At 39.9% G+C, this 14,081-nt stretch overlaps 1 protein-coding gene across 3 annotated transcripts in view; it reads right to left on the bottom strand.

Annotated features, from left to right (window-relative positions):
* The window catches only part of RALBP1 (ralA binding protein 1), a 69,804-nt gene extending 55,994 nt beyond the window's left edge, over nucleotides 1–13,810 (bottom strand). Inside the window, exon 1 of one of the 3 annotated variants that reach the window (XM_037050363.1) lies at nucleotides 13,610–13,810. The gene's annotated coding sequence lies outside the window, so the exon portion shown is untranslated. The remainder of the gene's footprint in view (nucleotides 1–13,609) is intronic. The other 2 variants (XM_037050362.1, XM_037050361.1) reach the window with 2 other exon arrangements.
* Nucleotides 13,811–14,081: the final 271 nt, after the last annotated feature.

Below are 14,081 nucleotides of genomic sequence, written 5' to 3'. Positions count from 1 at the left end.
CTCCCTCTCCCTTCCTTTCCGTAAGCAATGATAAAAATAAATAAAATAAAACAGCCACATACTGTATGGTTCCAGCTATATCACATTCTGGAAACAGTTACAAGAGCAATGGTTGCTGGGGTTGGCAAGGAGAAGGAGGAAGGGATGAACAAACAGGCAGTGAAAACACTGTGTGATACCACAATGATGGAAAGATGTCATTACACATCTGACCAAACCCAGAATGAACAACACTAAAAGTGAACTGTAATGTAACCTATGCTCAATTGAAACAAATGTTCCCCTCTGGTGGAAAAAGTTGATAACGGGAGATACTGTGCATGGGACTGGGTGAACAGAGTAGATGGGAAATCACTGTACCTTCTGCTCAATTTTACTATGACCCTAAAAATGCTCTAACAGTAGTCTTTTTTATAGATTTCTCAAATTATTTTTCCTTGAACAATACTGAAAATAAATACATACAGAAAGAAAACAGGCAAACATAAATATATGCCCAATAATTATCTTAGCAGAATGCCCATATAACTACTACCCAGGTCAAAATTCAAACATTTCTAGTATACAAGACTTCTTCTGTCCTCAGCACACCATTACCCTCTTTCCTTGTTAAAGCATTTCTCTTTTTTTTTAATTTTTAAATATTTTATTTATTTATCTTTAGAGAGGAAGGGAAGGAGAGAAGGAGAGAAATATCAATGTATGGTTGCCTCTGCCAGGGACACACAATGTATCATGTGTCCCCTGCTGGGAACTGGACTGCAACCCATGCATGTGCCCTGACTGGGAATCAAACCACAATCCTCCAGTTTGCAGGCCCGTGCTCAATCCACTGAGCTACACCAGCCAGGGCCATTTCTCATTTTTAACATTATGGTTTAGTTGCCTCTTTTAAAACCTTTTAAATGTGTCATTTGTCCAGGGTTTGGCTATATATGTATATTTAAAACATAATTATACATGTATGTACAAAACAACATTGTATGTATTACAGTGTTAAGGGTTCCAATCTGCAAAGATAATGTAACAATTTTACTTTTATGTACCTTAAAATATAAAAAAGTAAAAATGGACAAAACTAAAATAAGAAATAGGTCATCTGACGATCATATTTCAAGATTTTAACAAGCATCTGTCAATAACAGGTAATACATATCCTAATATTTAAAAAAATATTTTACTTATTTATTTTTAAAGAGGGACAGGGAGGGAGAAAGAGAGGGAGAGAAACATCAATGTGTGGTTGCCTCTTGCACATCCCACACTGGGGACCCGGCCCACAACCCAGGCATGTGCCCTGACTGGGAATCAAACTGGAGACCCTTTGGTTCACAGGCCAGCACTCAGTCTACTGAACAACAGCAGCCAGGGCTCAATCATGTTAAAAAAATAAAGTCTTAATTAAAAACAAAGTAATATGAGGAAAACTTGAGGAAATAAAAATCTAATGTCATAATATGCTCATTTTCTTAAAATGCTAACCTAACCTGAAAAATTTAGAACAGTATCTTCTGCTTTTCAATTGTTTGTTACAATTAATAATGTGATAACAAAATGTACTTCAGTGAGCTTTCTCTTCACTTTTATATTCATACTTTTTTTCCCATAACTTTCCTAAGCAGAAAGTCAAAGTTGTTTTTTTTCTTTATCAAACTCTTTTATTTTATTTTTTTATCTTTAGAGGGGAAGGGAAGGAGAGAGGGAGAGAAACATCAATGTATGGTTGCTTCTTGTGCATCCCCTACTGGGAACTGGCCCCTGCCGGGAACTGGCCTGCAACCCAGGCATGTGCCCTGACTGGGAATCGAACCTCGAAAAGTCAAAGTTCTTGATTCTCTGAAGGAACTATGGAATTGCTAATACCTTAAAGTAACAGCTTCAATTTATGAATTTTCTTTTAAAACCTTTCTTCCTAGTAAGGAGGAGGGGAGCTTTCTTACCTCATCTCCTTCCTCCTTTTTATCTCAAGATGGTAGTTCCTTATCCAAATATATTTACCTAATGACACCTATCACTGGCAAGTAGGTGAAAGATCTCAACTTAGAAAATCCCTGTCACACAAAAATAAATGTTTTTATAACAAACACACCCCATTTTTAAACAATGGCAACACTATGTAGTTTTAATCTCAACCTGCCATGATCTCTGGCTCTTATTTTTTAGTGCTTTTGAATTCACTTAACCTTCAATTGATAATGCTCCATTATATCATGGTATCAACTCTGAAAGCAATTCCAAAGGAGTTGTTATTTTTTTAAATAACCTTTTATACAAAAGCTTTATATTTAAGCCCAGACTGGTGTGGCTCAGTGGGTGGAGCATTATCACACAAACCAAAAGGTCGCCTGTTCAATTCCTGATCAGGGCATATGCCTGGGTTGCAGGCCAAGTCTCCAACTAGGGACATGTGAGAGGTAACCAATCAACATTTCTTTAGCACATGGATGTTTCTCTCCCTCTTTCTCTCTTCCTTCCCCTCTCTTTAAAAATAAATAAACAAAACCTTTTTAAAAACAGTTTCACATTTAAATATCTGTACAACTCTTCCAGGTGATCAGCTTGAAGGACTTCACTCAAATATAAAGAAGCAAGACTAGAGCCTGGTACATATTAACTGTTCAACAAATACTGATTCCCTCACTCCACATATTACATTATGGCTATTTTGAAAAGATTATAATACATGTTTATACATATATATATATGATATGTATGCTCATTTATATCATTTATAACTATATATAATACATATATCCACATCTATCTTTGTTCATATGTATATAAAGCATCTTTGGAAAAATATACAAAAAATATTAGGTTGTTAAACCTTCAGCACTATCTTTGATAGCTAAGGAAAACAATATTATTTGTCTCCCCCAGGCCATCATCCCTCTGTAAAGAAACTGGGAAATATCCTGACGGAGAGAGAATTTGGTAAACAGGAAGTATACTGGTTCTAGACCAGGGGTGTCCAACCCATGGCCCTCTGGCTGCCTGCAGCCAAGGATGGCTCTGAATGTGACCCATCAAAAATTGTGTATTTACCTAAAACATTACTTAGTTTCATTACTAAGTTTTATTACTTAGGTATGTACATTTTCTGTATTAGTGATCACAAACTTGGGACCTGCTCAATGATTGTAAAAGATTATTGAAAGGGCCACTGCATAATTAGGTTATTATATGAGGATTTTTTTTGCTTATCTCTGATGGCAGGTATCATGAAAATTATGCACGGACCTTTTTTTTTTTGCTCATCAGTTTTCGTTAGTGTTCGTGTATTCAATGTGTGGCCCAAACAATTCTTCTTCTTCTTCCAGGGTGGCCCAGAGATGCCAAAAGTCTGGATACCCCTGTTCTAGAGTCTGATAGATGGTCGTGGTTCAAATCTTAGCTGTCTGTAACATAGTTATGAGTTTTAACCAAGGGCCACCCATCACCTTTCATAGACTAGGTTTCTTTATCTGTAAAACAGAATATTGACATGTGTCTCACGAGGTACTGCCAAGATTAAATAAAATGATATTCCTGATATACAGTAGGTACTAAGTAGTAATAATTGTTAGTCAATATTTAATTGTGCTATTAACTATACAAGAATATAAAAATACCTGGACAAAGCTTGAGTTTTTCTAAACTATATCACTGCATCCCCATGTAAGAATGATAAAGGAAGAATTTTTCTGCCTTTTCTTTCCTTGGAAAGACCTTCAGAAAATCTTAAGCACATCTTAAAAACACCATAAACAAATTTTAAAAGCCAAAAAAATCCTGAAAAAATACTAGCACTAGACATGACAAATATTTTACAAAATTCATTTTAGAAAAAGATAAGCAAAGAATGGTATAAAATATAAACACAAGCACACACAAAAAAATATTTTTTAAATGAAAGCATAGAAAATTAAAGAAATGTTCTTTTCCATCCACCAATTTTCTAAAGATGAGATACTCAATATTAAGGAGGGTGTGAAGAGAGACCTTCACACACTATGGGTAAAAGTGTAAACTGGTACTTTTAAAAGAGCAATTTTACAACACCTATCAAAAATTAATATTCTGCCCTTGCTGGTGGATTGAGCGCAGGCCTGCGAACCAGAGGATTTCAGTTCGATTCCCAGTCAGGACACATGCCTGGGTTGCAGGCCAGTTCCCAGCAGGGGACCCATGAGAGGCAACCTTACACTGATATTCATTCCCTCTCTCCTTCCCTTCCCCTCTAAAAGATAAATAAATAAAATCTTTTAAAAAAATTAATATTCTGACATAGCAATCACTATTAAACTTTATGTCCCAAAAGTGAACACAGATGTAGGTAAAATGATGCTTATTCCAGCACTGTTTTTAACAGCCAAAAAGCTTTTATTCTACTACATCAGTATAAGCACCTAAAATTCTTTAAAAATAAAGCACAGAGAAAGAGAAAATATTGTCCTAGCTATGTGCTACCTATAAGATATTCATTTTAAATGGAAGGGCAGATAATGTGCTTCTCAGATAAGATCAAATTCAAGGAGTTCATCATCACCACACCCTTATTATATGAAATGTTAAAGGAACTCATCTAAGAAAAAAAGAAGATAAAAAATATGAATAATATGAATAGTAAAAAGACAGCAAACTCACAGTCATTAACAACCACACCTAAAACAAAAGCAAACTAAGAGGACAGCTAGATCAGGAGCGGAACCATAGAAATGAAGATCACATGGAGGGTTAGCAACAGGGGAGTGGGAGGAGAAGGGGGGAGAAGGTGCAGAGAATAAGCAGCATAGACGGTAGGTAGAAAATAGATAGGGGGGAGGGCAAGAATAGTATGGGAAATATAGAATCTAAAGAACTTAAGGGGGGGAATGGTGAGGAAGGGGTGTGCAGGGTGGAGGGGAATGAAGGGGGCAATAGGACAACTGTAATGGCATAATCAAAAATATATATTTAAAAAAAGAAAAAAGATATTTACTTTAGTAATAGTAGCCTAAAAATAAATGTAGTAATAAATAAGTAGATGGCAAATTGTTGGCATAAGGAAGCCCAAAAGTCCACCTCTCCATAAAAGCTTTAAGCAATCCAGGGAGTGCTAAATCATACAGCTTTGCGTCGTTCAACTTACTCTAGTCCTATTCTGGGCTCCCAGATTAGTGGTGGTCTTAAAAATAACAGCCCACTTTCCTAGTACTGGTACAGAACTCCCCCAGAACTAAACCCACTATGTGGAGTAACAAATGTCTGTTGAAACATTTACAGAGAAATGTTTTCACTGCGGCCTCCCTAAAGCAATAGATCGAACAAACAGTAGGCGCATGCACTGAACAAATACATTGAGAGGCATGGCTGAAGGATGAAATGTCTGGGAGGAATAAGGACCTTGAACAGCTTCAACAAAGTCCCAGGAATCTAAGGGCAATATTGTGCCCAGAGCTGCGCACATGCTCAGAAATTCTGCCACAGAAAGAATTTTGGGTTGACAGGGTTCATCTCCCCACTCCCACCCCGCCCCAATACTTGAGCTATGTTATCCTACTGCTTTCTGTTCTCTATAGTTTCTGATGAGAAGTCAGCTGTCAATGATATTATGGATCCCTTGTAGGGGATAAGCCACTTCTCCAATCCTACTTGAGAAGGCCCTATACTCTTACCTCTGGATGACCTTGACCTCCACACAAACAAGAAATAAAGGCTAAGACAGAGTTGTCAAGTGGCTGAGTGGTAAAGGTAATTCAAAGTCAACTTTATAGATTCAATGCAAACCTTAAAATGTCAACAGCCATTTTTGCAGAAATGGGAAAAGCTTGTTCTCATGATGCTGAAAAGATGTTCTACATCATTGGCCATGAGGAAAAAGCAAATCAAACCCACAATGAGATACGAATTCACACTGATTAGGAGCTAAAATTTTATTTTTTTTTATTTTATTTATTTATTTATCTTTAGAGGGGAAGGAGAGAGGGAGAGAAACATCAATGTATGGTTGCCTTTTGTGTGTCCCCTGCTGGGAGTTGGCCTGCAGGGAACCGACCTGCAACCCAGGCATGTGCCCTGACTGGGAATCGAACCGCGATCGTCTGGTTCGCAGGCCCGCGCTCAATCCACTGAGCTACACCAGCCAGGGCTAGGAGCTAAAATTTTAAAAACCAGAAAATAACAAGTGTTGTTAAGGATGCAGAGAAATTAGAATCCTTACACCGAACAGTGAAACAGTTCAGCTGCTTTTGAAAACAGTTTAATAGTTCCTCAAAATGTTAAACTAAGAGTTGCCATATGATCCAGCAATTCTACACCTAGGTCTGTACTCAGAAGCAATGAAAATACACACCCACAAAAAAAAACTGCACATGAATATTCACACAAGCATTATTCATAACAGCCATAAAGTAGAAACAACTTAAATGTTCATCAATTAATGGACATAGAAAATATGATATAATAAGACAACAAAACAATATTCAGCAATAGAAAGGAATGAGATTTCTGGTCAAGATGGCAGCATAGGCACACATGGCTCATTGTTGCAAAACCACACCAAAATTATAACTAAAATATAGAACAACCATCACCCAGGAACATCAGAAATACAGCTGAATGGAATTCTGACAACTTCCGATGAAATCAAATTGAATAGAAGTCTGAAAACTACGGAACTAAAGAACTACATCCACGCAGACTGGTAGGAGGGGGCACAGACATGGAGTGGACTAGTCCCACAACAACATGGATAAAAATTCAGGAGGGATATCTCAGGAGCAAGGAGGCCCAGACCCAAACCAGGCCTCCCAGACAAGGATTCCAGTGTCAGGAGAAAGTAAGTCCCCACAACTTCTGGTTAAAAACAAGTAGGCATTGAGTCGGTTGGAAGAACCTACTGGTTGTGGGGTGATAAGGTTCGGTTCTTCCCCTAAGGTTGGAAGAACCAAACTGCTGGAGCCCCAAGCAGTTCCTCCTAAAGAAATCACACACAGACTCACCTACACAGACTCACTCCTTCTCTGCTCCAGCACTTGAGTAGCAGCTTGAGAGGTACCAATTGTATATAGGAGGAAACTGAAGTGTCTTCAAGGAGAGCAGAGGCCATGGTCCCTTTCCTAAACCCTTCCCCTAACAAAGCCAGTAAACTGTTGACATATCTGAGACTCCATCAACCTGGCTAACACTTTGACCCACTTGCGAGATCCCCAGAGGTTCTGCCCCATCAACTTACAGGCCCAAACATGCTACTTTTCCATAATAATGGCCTGGTCTTGGCTCCTAAATCCTATCACACAACCAACAGCTAGTTTCAGCAAGCCCCACTGGCAACCAGGGTAGATGCACAGCTTAACTTCCTCTGGAAATCTTCAAGCTCAGCACAAGTAGCAGCCATTTCAGAGAGCTTTATAGCTCAGGCAGGGTGTGCCCCAGGTAAAACACAGCTGGGGGCTGACCTTGGCCTGCACCACCCAGAAAACCTAAGGGCCAGCGCACCCAGTGGATAGCTACAGACCATGATGGAGCACCACCACCCTGCCCCCTCACAGCTGATCCTCCACAGAGGACAGAAGTTGGTGGTCAGTGGTCACAGCCAGTCCTTGTAGCTGATTGCCCTAGGTAAATCCCTTCCACTGATCTGCCAACAGCAACCAAGGCTCAACTACAAGAGGAGGGTATACACAGTCCCACACTAAGGGTGCTCATCAAGTACTCAGCTTGGATGATAGGTGAGGCAGTGCCACTGGACTCTACAGGACACCAACTACATTAGGGCACACTACCAAGACGTGGAGTCAAAGCGCAGCGTCAAGACATGGAATTTAATACATAGAAACAAACACAGGGAAGTTGCCAAAATGAGAAGACAAAGAAACATGTCCCAAATAAAAGAACAGACCAAAATCCCAGAAAAAAGCTAAATGAAATGGAGATCAGCAATCTATCAGATGCAGAGTTCAAAACACTGTTTATAAGGATGCTAGAGGAACCTCAGCAGCATAAAAAAGATCCAGTCAGAAATGAAGGATTCACTAATTGAAATAAAGAACAATTTACAGGGAAACAACAGGAGAGTGGATGAAGGTGAGAATCAAATCAATAATTTGGAACATACAGAAGCAAAAAAATAACCAGTCAGCACAACAAGAAGAAAAAAGAATCCAAAAACATCAGGATAGTATAAACAGCCTCTGGGACAACTTCAAGAGGTCCAACACTCACATCATAGGGGTACCAGTAAGAGAAGAGAAAGAGCAAGAAATTGGAAATCTATCTGAAAAAATAGTGAAAGAAAACTTCCTAATTTGGTGAAGGAAATAGACATACAAGTCTAGGAAGCACTGACTCCCACAATTATGATGGATATAAAGAGACCCACTCCAAGATACATCACAATTAAAATGCTAAAGGTTAAAGATAAAGAGAGAATCTTAAAAGCAATAAGAGAAAGAAGTTAGTTACCAGATGATTGCCAGATGGGAGTTGGAAGGGGGAGAATGGGTGAAGAGGTGAGGGGATTAAGAAGTACAAACAGGTAGTTACATAATAGCAATGGGGATGTAAAGTACAATGTAAGAAATGGAGTAGCAAAGAACTTACACCTATGACTCACAAACATGAACAATGGTTGGGGGAATTCCCTGATCCGTCTCCCATGTAGGGGACATTGGGTGGAGGTGGGGTAAAGGGAAAAAATCAGGTTATAATATCATAATCAATAAAATATAATTTTTAGAAAGGAATTATGTCCTGCTATATGCTACAATATGGATGAACCTTGAAAACTTCATGTTTAGGAAGTCAGTCAGAAATGACCACGTATTTGATTCCATCTGTATGGACTGGGCAACTCCACCAAGACAGAAAGTAGTTGTTACTAGTGAGTGGGAGCAGAGGGAATGGTGAGTGACTGATAGCGAGTAAGAAGTTTCTCTTTTGGAGTAATGAAAATATTTTAAAATTTATCCTGGAGATGGTTGCACAACTCAGTGAATATACTAAAAAACCATTGAACTGTAAACTTTAAAAAGATGAGTTTTATGTTATACTCATTGTATCTCAACAAAGCTGTCATAAGAAAAAAAAAGCAGTCTCAAGTCTACCATGTTAAAAAAAAATCCCTCCTTTACCCCTTAATTCCCATTAGTACCTCCTTCTAGTCTTCCCTTCATGGCTAAAATTCATTCATTCTTGAAGTAGTCTACATTTGCTTGCTCTGCTCTCTGACCTCCAATTACTCCTCAATTCAATGAAACCTCACTTCTTTCCCAATTGTTAGCATTAAGTAGAATGCTACAAACTGCTGTTACCAAATTCTAAAGAGTCTTAATAATCCTTGTTTTGTTAAAGTTTTCAAAGCACTTGAAGTGTAACTTTTTCATTTTTATTTTTTTCTGGACTCAGTTATGAAGTAAGTATAGCTTCCTTCTGAAATGATCCCATTTGGGGCTTCTGTGACATTTTCTCATGGTTTCTCTCTATCTCAAAACACTTGGGAATTTCCTTTTCCAGTTCTTCCTCTACTTGGCTTTAAATTTGTTGTTGTCCATTTCCTATTTCCGGAACTATTCTCCATCAGTAAACTCTTCTTATGTAGTGTTTCCTAAATCAAAGGCTTTGCCTACCACCTATAATATATATAACCTAATGACTCTTATCAAGACCTCTCTCATACTCCAAACCCACACACCCACCCACACAGCAGTTGTTTCCACCTGGATGTTTCACTGATAACTTCCACTCAATATATCCAAAAGCAAAATACAGGGCGGTACCCCCAAAAAAGGCCCCTTGTAGTAGAGGCTTCCTCCTCCAGATGAGTGTTCTAACAATCCATCTGCATCAGTGTACTAGCTGGCCTTGTGAGAGGCTGTGTTCAGCTTCAGTGATCTTTTTTTTTTTTTTTTGAAGACTCTTTCAATGTGTTTGCCCATTTCATAATGGGTGATTTAGGAGTGCACCTGCCTACACCCTACTTGAGTGTTCAGCAGTTTCTGAACAAAAACAGTGGCACGCCCATGCCCCACCCTCCCTATTCACCTAATCTCATCCCAAGCAACTTTGTTTCCCTGAAGAAAAAAAGTCCTCAAAAAGAAACATTTTGCTGATGTGGAAGAGGTAAAACAAAAACAGCAGAAGCAATAAAAGGCATCAGAACCCACGATTTCAAAAACTGTTCTGAGCAGTGGAAAAAAGTCTCAGTAGGTGTACTGCATCAAATGGAGAGTACTTTGAAGGTGCCTGAAGTTTAAACATGTCAGAAAAATATGCAAATTTTTTATTAATGAATTTTGGGTTTTTCTGGGTCCCCTTTTGTACTATTCCTCCCCAAATTAGAACCTCTTCCAGAATTCCATCTCAGTATACTTGACCATTATTTATCCAATCACCCAAATTAAAATACAAGTCATCTTATCCTATTATTTCTCACTCCCCAAATCCAACTGTTACTGAATTCTATGTATTCTACCCAGTTGGCCAAAAAATCCATATGGTTTTTTTGATAAAATAAAAAACATTTTTATTTTCACCAGTAATTTTATTGCTTTGGATATTTTGAGTATGTCGGCAATCTCCCACATGCTATAACACTGATTGCTCTCAATGTCTTGACTTGATTGCTGTCAACTTCAACTGGTCTACCTGACCATTAAGCATCATCCACTGAAAAATCTCTAGCATGAAACCTCACGAACCATTTTGGATACATTCCATCAGTCACAGCATGTTCTCCATACACCACACCAATTTTTTTTTTGCATTTCAGTTGCATTTTTACCTTTCTTGATATAATAAAGCATAAGAAGCTGAAAATGTTGCATATTTTCTTTCATCTTCAATATTAAAATGAACGCACAAAAATTCACTAATTCTGATGTTTTTTTAAATGCATGCTGATGTGACAACTGACACAACACAATCTAACCAAATTGTTTCAAATGAAATTAAAGACAACTAAGTTCTACTAGAGCCATATTACAGGGAAAAAACCCAAACTTTTTAGCCAGCCCAACACCTTTTAGTATTAGCCTACTCCTCTGTGTCTCCACTGACACTACCTTTATTTAGGCCCTTATCTGTCACCTCAATGATTATAAAAACTCCTAACTAGTCTTTCTGCCTCCTGCCTTCTCTTCCCTCTATCCTTTCTGAAATGTATATTCCACAATAAAACTTCATCATGACCATTTCCTGACTAAAATCCATAAATTTTATTATCATCTATAGGGAAAAAACCCTCTCGAACTCTTAGAATGGCATGCAATACTTGAGGATCTATCTGTGCAACCTCATCTTATGCTACTTATCATAAATCCAATGCTAGTAATAAACCCAACATTAGAGCTGTAACAGAGCAACTTCCCATTCTCAAAAACATACCAGGCTGTCTCTCATCATGTCTAAATTTCCCTGTCATAGATTCCTTTCTTTCCATTTTCTTCTTGAGTCTTGCCTAAGCTTTCTCTTAGTTTAAGGACATAAAATATAAAGAACCACATATAATGCTTACCACATAGCAGGGAGTAAATGGATGGGGATGGCTTAGGCCTTCCTTGTTTTATCTTGTCTCCAGACGTTTGCTTACAAGGTAAAGCTGAGTCACTTCAACAGTATATAAGACTATCCATAATTTGGTTTCTGCCTACCTCCTCAGTTTCATGTCTTGCCAGCACCCTATTCTCATTAGCTATACTTGCAGATCCTACAACTCATTATGTATAAGTTTAGTCTCCTATGCTTTTGCTCATACTGTTCCTTCTACCTAAATGCCCATCCTTTCTATGCCTATATACTTACCACTTTCATACCCTCCTGTATGTACTTTTTTCTTACTACTGCCCTCCTCCTCAATCTCTCTTAAGAAACTGACCATTACCTCATTCTTTCCACACTCACTATATCCCCATACTTTCGCCAATCAAAGCCATCTTAGACACATACTGCACTTGTTGACAATTCAAGTAAAAGTCTTACCCCCTGAAAGCAGGGACACTACCTTATCCATGTGTTAAGTCCTCTTCACCTAGCACAATACCTGCTACATAGTAATTCCTCTATAGTACACATTTCCCCTTATTCTCTCCACATACACTAACTTAAGTTTCTACTGGGATTTTTCTTTTGAAAAAGAACACACTCTTGGAGTAATCAGGGCCCAATCTCTCCCGGCCAACCAAACAACTGTGCAAATACAACTGTACAAATTAAAGTTAATATGTATTTTCTGATACCACTTCTATTTTCCTAAGTTAAGGAAGAAACAGTCCCTGAGAGATCTGCAGTGAGAAATGCTACTTTGAAGACATAGCATTTCAAGTTATGCCACACTGCTTGAAGATACTTTGTTTAAATAATTCTGAACAGTTCATTGTTAAATTAACCTACCCACTTAAACCTATGGGTCACTTTGAAAAGTGGGGACCACACAACTAACTCCCTTCCAACTACCAATACAGCTTACAGCAATTACTCTTCTTCAGGAAAATACTCAGAAAGTAATGATCAAATCACTATGATAACTCAAACGGCAGAAAGTGAGGTCATCTTTCTGATTCACAGTCCCATTTAGAAGTGCTACCTTCATGATCACCAAACCAAAAGGTGATCACCACTTAAATGTTTTGTGACTAACTGGCAAACATGATGGAATGCTCTCCAAGTATTCCAACACTGCACATGCACACTCTACAAACCGAGAATTCAGTGAAAGCTTTTCTAATGAGGTTAGATGGTGTGTTAACTCAACGTAATGTCCAAGCAACTGTACTTCTTTTACATGCACATTCAAGCTACCTACAATTAACATTTTAATTATCTTCAAGAATTATCTATTAGGCCCTAGGGAAAAATGATGCTTGATCAAGAAGAAGGCTCTGTAGTAATGAATCCCTGAACTCGAAACAGCGTAATTACTTCTGGTGAAACTAAGGTGTGTAATATTTTGTAAAACCTGTTTCACTTTCATAACGATAAAGTAACAAAAAAAAAGAGGCTGACCTCAATAACAGCATTTTTGCACAAGCACACTTGAAAATGAGTTGTGACAGTAATTCTCAATCGCAGATCTGTCCATCCATTCCCACTGAAACCTGGACTAAGGACCGAGGCACCCAAAGGATCCCCACTGCTTACAAGCCAGCAGTGGGAAACATCAACAGCTTCTTCCTAGACCACTGAACAAGCACTGGATACGGGTCGATATTCCGGATGCGATAAGAAAACAGTATGATTATATAAAAGACTGAGTCCCCTCGCTTCCATGACGAAGTGCCCAAGAGCTGCCCTAAGGCCTGGCGCTCCAAGGGGGGAGGGGTTCGGTTCCTGATTCTCCTCCAGACCCCTAGTGCATCTAATTACAAATGCGACCGCCTTGAGTGAGGCCCGGCAGGCGTGTGGGAGGAACGCACAGCTAAGGGGGTGAGAACCGAGGAAAAGCCTCCCGGGGAAGAACCCGCACTAGGGGCGGCCACGCCCCCCACCCCCAACCCCAGCCGCGCGAGCAACGGAGCGTCCAGCCCCCGCAGGCTGCCTGACAGACAGACACCGCTGCAAGGAGGGTGCGGAGAGGACTCCCCGGGCAAAGCACGAAGGCATCACTGAGAAACCGCCCCCCCACCCCTGCACGCCAACGCTGCCCCTCACTAACCTGTGCCCGCTGCCGCGCGACCGCCCACCCCAGCTTCAGCCACCGCCTCCTCGCGCTCACGCTGCCGCTGCAGCCACCGTAGCCACCTCCTGCACTGCACCCCTGGCCGGCCTCGGGTGCCCCATTCTCACCCCGCCCCAACGTCCGCCTGTTTACAATGATTGGGACGGAACTAGACGAGCCAACCAACAGCGCAAGCGCATTCCCTCCTCCCGCCGCAGCCGGCTTCCCGGGTTGTCCACTCTGCACAGGCTGCTAAGGTTGTTAAGGACAAACGCCCAGTGCTCTCGCGGGGTACGCTGGGAGGTGTAGTTCCTGGAAACCCAGGGCCCAGTCTACGAGAGGGCGCTCCATCGAGGAAGCACACTACAACATCCAGGAAGAACCGGGTCTCCTGCGGCCCAGACATTAGCTGTGGAGACAGAGGGAGCTCGAGAGAGAACGCGTCGATCTGGTGCTCTCCGAACGCCTG

Source organism: Sturnira hondurensis, unplaced genomic scaffold (genome assembly GCF_014824575.4).
Source record: "Sturnira hondurensis isolate 20B ecotype Veracruz unplaced genomic scaffold, ASM1482457v3 Scaffold0006713, whole genome shotgun sequence".
Lineage (NCBI taxonomy): Eukaryota > Metazoa > Chordata > Mammalia > Chiroptera > Phyllostomidae > Sturnira > Sturnira hondurensis.
The sequence above is the reverse complement of the archived record's forward strand: the minus strand, read 5'-3'. Positions and strand labels throughout refer to the sequence as shown.